Genomic DNA, 6,315 nt, shown 5'->3' with positions numbered 1-6,315 from the left:
TCTTCTTCTTCTTCTTCTTCTTCTTCTTCTTCTTCTTCTTCTTCTTCTTCTTCTTCTTCTTCTTCTTCTTCTTCTTCTTCTTCTTCTTCTCCTCCCTCCTCTAGACCTTAGGGAAGTTAACTGATGGTTCTTCCACCTGCAGTACAATTGATTTTTACTTATGTGACCGCTTTTCATACTTCGTTGGGCCCCTTGCTTTCAGGAAGCCACGTTCAGATTTGGAAGGTACTCTATGTCTTTATACTGACTAGAGTATTGTCAGGCTTTGGTATTTGAATAAATTTTGAATTTTGCCTTGGTGGCGTCCAAAGCCTATTGTTATCGATTTTAGAACCACAAAGAGAGCTTTAAGTGCTAGTTTGCACATGGGACCTCTGATATATTTTGCTCTTTCGAGAAGGCCAAATGTTCGGTCGCTCCTGCCCTAAGATCAGGGGTGTGTGGATGAAAGACAGTAGTTAGAAAGAGCAAGGAGAAGCAGTACTTGTAGAAATAGGAGCAAAGAAGAGAGGAGCCCTCTGGCCGGGGGTAGGCAGGGTTAGAGCGAGAAGGTGGAGATGAAAGCAGACGACAGAACATGTCTAGAGAAAAGGAAAGGGGGTGATAAGAGAACATTTCAGAGAAAAAAAATAATATTTCCGTCGCTGTCAGGTTTCGAACTTGAAACCAATTACATGTGAAGAGAACGCCTACCTCTAGACCACAAAAGCCCGGTATGTTTGGTTCTGATTGTTCTGTTTTTTTATGATCTTCCATGGATCTTTTTAAACCGATAGACAATACACACATGATATGTATTTCTATGTTCTATGAAATGATCCCAAGTAGAAATTCGTGTGCCGGTGTGTTTTTATTTGTTTGGTTGTTTTATGTTTTTGTTTCTGTTTTCTTTTTTCTCTCTCCATTTCTACACTACTGATGCACCAAGGTACATGTGCATGCTTCATAAAACGACTCCCACCATAAAGCCGTGTGCGTGTTTGTTTATTTGCTTGGTGCTTTTGTTGTCATCTTATTTTTGCTTTAATGATACACGCACGTACATCTATTCTTCTTAAATTAATGACTCCCATTAAATTTCGTGTGCGTGTTTGTTTGTATATTTGCTGGTTTGTTTGGTGGGTTTTTTTTCCCCATTGTATTAGCACTTTATTGATACACACACGTACATTTATGTTTAATAAAATAGCACCAATTATAAATTTATGTGATCGTCTGTGTGTGTGTGTGTGTGCGTGTGTGTGTGTGTGTGTGTGTGTGTGTGTGTGTGTGTGTGTGTGTGTGTGTGTGTGTGCGTGTGTTCGTGTGGGAGTATTTGTGTGTATGTGTTTGTGTGTGATTGTATGTTTGTTTGTATGTGAATGTGTGTGTATGTGCGTGTGTGTGTGTATGTGTGTGCTTGTTTGTGTGTGAATGTGTTTGTGTGTGTGTGTGTGTGTGTGTGTGTGTGTGTGTGTGTGTGTGTGTGTGTGTGTGTGTGTGATCATGTGAGTAAGAGTATGATCGTGTTGGAGAATGACAAACCAATTATGGAGAAACAATATCAAAAGGGAAAACAAAGATGAAACGGAGAATTGCAATCGTAGTACCTAAACTGAAAATGATGACATCCACCTGAAGAGGACAATGTAAAGAGGGAAAATCAAAAGTTCAAACTCTAAGAACATTCCGGAGCCTGTTTTCAAACTTGTTACTGAGCTAACAGTATCTTAAAAGAAATTTTTCTTTAAAATTCTCCCTGCGACAGCTCGTTATTGCTGTACGCTGTGATCTACTTCTCTCTTTCTTGTTCCTCCTTATGAACACATTGGCGGGAGATTTGACTGAGCTCTAGTTAAGCTTACTGAAAATCGAGACGAAATGTGACATGTTTGGTCTAATTGTATTCGATACTGTAGGCGATTACACCAAGTTCAACTGTAACAAAGAAATATAGTAAAATACTAGTCGCTGTTCCCCAGTCGCTGTTCCCCGGTAAAAAAGACGTCAGCAGTCGCTGTTTCTCGGCGCTGTGGGTCGAACAACGATTCTCAATACTGGTCCAATATGAAGAGCACCATTTGGCTCTATTTGAAGCCAAATAAAGGGAAAGTGGGTAATATATAAGGGTTGCGTGATCACTCCACTATGGCGAGACGTGTTATGACCTTTGTCAAGAACAAAGATCGACAGCCTTGGCAGCGCTATTTCTAGTATTTTGCATTTCAAATCTATGTCGGCTATCAAATTCCCTGGATAGTTCAAATTCTTAAATAGTTCTAGGTCTAGTGTTTAACACCTGAGTCTTGTTTGGAAAAGTTTTGTTTATTTTGTTATGTTATACAGGTGGAGTTAGATCTATTTCGTTATTTCGTTGTTTTGTTTTTGTTTTTCATTTTGATTGCCTTGACTTTTTTATCAGTTTGCTGCCTATAAAGGGGGGCGTGGAAAGCCTTGCTCTCCACTCGCATCGTTGCTGTAACTACCAAGCAATCCATACACTCTACAGTCGTTGAGAAGTCAAGATGTCTGCTGCTCTGCGAGTTTACCTGCTGGCTTTCTTCACTATTGCATGTGTCATGCAAATGGCTTTGGGCGGTAAGGACTACTCGATTGAGGCATCATCATCATCATCATCATCATCATCATCATCATCATCATCATCATCATCATAATCCTCATCATACATCATCATCATCATCATCATCATCATCATCATCATTGGCTTCATCAACATCAACATCATCGTCATCAGCATCATCGTTTTGGGGTTTCGTTGTCTAGAGGTACGATATTTGCATTTCATTCAAAAGGTCCCGGGACCGAGACCTGACCGAGATATTTAAAAACTAATTTTGAAAAAGATCCTTCATCTCTTATTCCCAAAATCAGTCGACACCCAGGAAAAGGTGAAAAATAATATGTGCCAAAATTGAAAATATTATTATCAGTACCTTTGATATAGGAACGTGCCCTTTGGCAAAGGGGCCCTATGACGTTGAAAACTGGTCACACTGCAAGTTGAAAAACCAGCAGTCGAATGTGGCTGAGATCTAGCGTGGGAACGCGAAGTAGTAGTAGTAGTAGTAGTAGTAGTAGTAGTAGTAGTAGTAGTAGAAGAAGAAGAAGAAGAAGAAGAAGAAGAAGAAGAAGAAGAAGAAGAAGAAGAAGAAGAACAACAACAACAACAACAACAACAACAACAACAACAACAACAACAGCAACAACAAAAGCAAGATCATCAGCAGCAGCAGTACCAGCAGATGCAGCAGCAGTACCAGCAGAAGCAGAAACATAGTTGTCGTGGCAGTTTTTTCTAGATCTCGTAAGTCTACCCCACTCTTTTCCCCAACGCAATCGGATATTCCGATCACCTCTGCTCTTCTTTAACTTTATAGCCCCATCCCCCTCCCCCTCCTCTGTCATTCTCTCTCTTTTCTCTCTCTCTCTCTCTCTCTCTCTCTCTCTCTCTCTCTCTCTCTCTCTCTTTCTCTCTCTCTCTCAACTAGGGATTGGCAGATACCAGTACCCAGTACCTGAACTCCCGGTTCTACCAGAGGAGGTGTCAGTACCGGCACTAGGCCTCCCGTACATGTACCGGGTCTGAGAAAGAGCCGACACCAATGGGTTTTTTAAAAGATCTATCGGCCCCGGGAAGCGTACCGTGTGTAAGTCCAGGCAATAGATTTACACTACTAGACACTAGATACAGTACGTCCATCTTTCGCCTTGCTGCACGATTGGCACATTCGGTAGCGGCGTCCGCCATGTTCGAGTTGGAAAGCCATGTGAAGGAGTTCATGCTAAAAGCATTGGGCTAGGCATGTTTTCTCTCTCTCATACATGAATAGGCCAGACTTGGTCCTTGTTGATTTTTTGTTTTTACATGGGCGCCGCGGTGTACTATATCTAGAGTACAAGTAGAGATGGGCGGGAAGCGCGTTTTTCTTCCCGAGCGAGAAGACCGAGAAGCTGACCTACTTCTCACCGGGACCGGTCCCAGTACCGAGAAATGCTTCTCCTCTCGCGACCAATTTCTCTTCTCGCGCCGTTCACGGGTAGCTCGTTTAGCGAGGGGGGGGGATGTGGGTGGCACTGATCGAGGCGCGAGATGCGAGACTCGAGACGCACAAGTCTCTGACCTCACCCACTGGGGTCACTTTCAGTACCTGTACTGGTACCTGCGGTTCTCGACACCCAGTTCCGGGAAAGGACCGGTGCAGTAACTGGGTTCACCGGTACCTCCCAGCACTACTCTCCACTATGATCCAACAGCCATCTTTATTCTCCTCAGCTCCAGCTTCGAGTGACCCATGTGCTGGCTGGGAGAACCAGTGTGGTAACGGCGCCTGTGCTGTCACTAATGGCGTGCCGTCCTGCAAGTGTGATGACGGTTATACCGGATACTCCTGTAGTAAGTGTTCATTCATGACGTATAGAATAAACGCTTAAAAAGAGCAGCTTCCCTCTGGAACAGTACTCGTACATTGGCATCTACCACTGGCACGCCCATATTTTAGAGAGAGGAAGAGAGAAGTGAAGTAAAATAAGTGTATGGGTTTAACATTTCTTTCAACACTATGAGGTAATTTAGGAAGAGAGAGAGAGAGAGAGAGAGAGAGAGAGAGAGAGAGAGAGAGAGAAGGAACATGGGGAGAGAAGGGGGTTTCTTTGGGGATTTTTTGGAGGGGGGAAGGGGTGTAAATATTCTATCTATCTATCTATCTATCTATCTATCTATCTATCTATCTATCTATCTATCTATCTATCTATCTATCTATCTATCTATCTATCTATCACATTTTGTCTCTTAATTCTCTACCTGTATATTATTATGGTCTGGGGTTGTTTTTCTCTCTCTCTTTGAATGGCTATTAAGCAGTTAGGTTAATTGTTTGCCTTCCCCATTCATCATCTCATCCCATCAATTAGGCGCAGCCCCTTTCACCTCATCTCCACCCCTCGGCTACCAGAGTCAATGACTTAATTCTCCCAAACCCTCCTATCCTCAGCTACAAACGTGAAGGACCCATGTGCCGGCTGGGAGGGACAGTGTGGTAATGGTGCCTGTGTTGTTTCTAACGGCGTGCCGTCCTGCAAGTGTCAAGACGGCTATACCGGATACTCTTGCTTATCCCCTGTTCAGGGTTGACTGGAGCAGCAAACTGCAGCACAGAAAGCCAATAATCTCTTTTAAGGGGAAAGTACAACCAAAAGTGTTATAGAGATTAAAAATTGTTCACACTGATGACTGTACTTTTTTGCAAAGAAAACATTTATCATTTTTGTTTCTTTTACACAAAACGAATAAATAGGAAATTGAAATAAGAATTTAGGGCTGCTTACAAACGGGCTCATTGAAAATCAGAACCATCAACTTGAGTAAAAATTGACAAGTAGCAGACCAACGAGGGCCCCATCCAACATAACCACAGGTTATGTATCCAGCTTCCAATAGATGTGCACACCAAGGACACACCGTTATCTGACGTCAGAGTTCTTTGACATGTTTTCAAAAGCTGAAGATACAGTATCTACTATATCGACATATGCAATACAAAATAACACAAATAACAACAAAAATACCAACTGTAACAACCATTACAGATTCAACAGCATGACCATCAATAAAAACAATAAAAACAGTAAAAACAATATCGGAAAGAGCTTTCTGGTTTGAATCAAATCTTAAAATCTTCGAAACAAAGATTAGCAGCACAACTCAAAACTCAGGGAACTTTTCAGCTTGTTTGATATCTATTGAAGATGATTCGGAAGAAGAACATTATGATTTTTACATTGTGTTATATTCTAAAATTCGAATAAAATATGTTGGCAAAGAATATTAACAACATTTTTAAACAGTTTCTTTTTTATTACAGGGTGTCCACTCAAACAGTTCGTTAGAAATAAATCGGGATTGAATATACCAAGAGATAACTTTAGCAATCATTCGTGCCTCGGCCTACAAAAAAAGAAGAAAGCTAAGTGTCGAAAGAATTGGGATTTGGAAGAAAAACTGGGAGAAAAAACCCTTGTTTACTTAAGTACTAAACGTATGTCCCTCCCAGACAATAAACTCTTGGTTAAGATCACAGATCAAGGTATGGACTCTGAATAGTTTTGGGCTAGTTAATAATTATTTATGGCCTCTTTGACATAATTTCAGATTAATAATAATAATAATTGCATTTATATAGCGCATATTCATGCTCAAGAGCTTGCTCTATGCACGTTACAACTATTATTACCCCAGCAGACCCTCTGAGAACACTCAGAAACATTCTCAGCTTACGCGGAAGCACACAGTGCAAGCTGCGGATTTCACGCGCTCAA

The 6,315-nt window shown here is 41.5% G+C and overlaps 1 long non-coding RNA gene across 1 annotated transcript; it reads left to right on the top strand.

Annotated features, from left to right (window-relative positions):
- Positions 1 to 4,278: 4,278 nt before the first annotated feature.
- On the top strand, positions 4,279 to 5,828 carry LOC118477401. The gene is made up of 2 exons (XR_004858350.1): positions 4,279 to 4,393; positions 4,992 to 5,828. It is a non-coding gene; the product is annotated as an uncharacterized LOC118477401 (long non-coding RNA).
- The last annotated feature ends 487 nt before the right edge of the window (positions 5,829 to 6,315 follow it).

The sequence above is a fragment of the Aplysia californica genome, unplaced genomic scaffold (assembly GCF_000002075.1).
Source record: "Aplysia californica isolate F4 #8 unplaced genomic scaffold, AplCal3.0 scaffold00084, whole genome shotgun sequence".
NCBI classification, from domain to species: domain Eukaryota; kingdom Metazoa; phylum Mollusca; class Gastropoda; order Aplysiida; family Aplysiidae; genus Aplysia; species Aplysia californica.
Note: the sequence above shows the minus strand (reverse complement) of the source record. Positions and strands in the feature narration are given on the sequence as shown.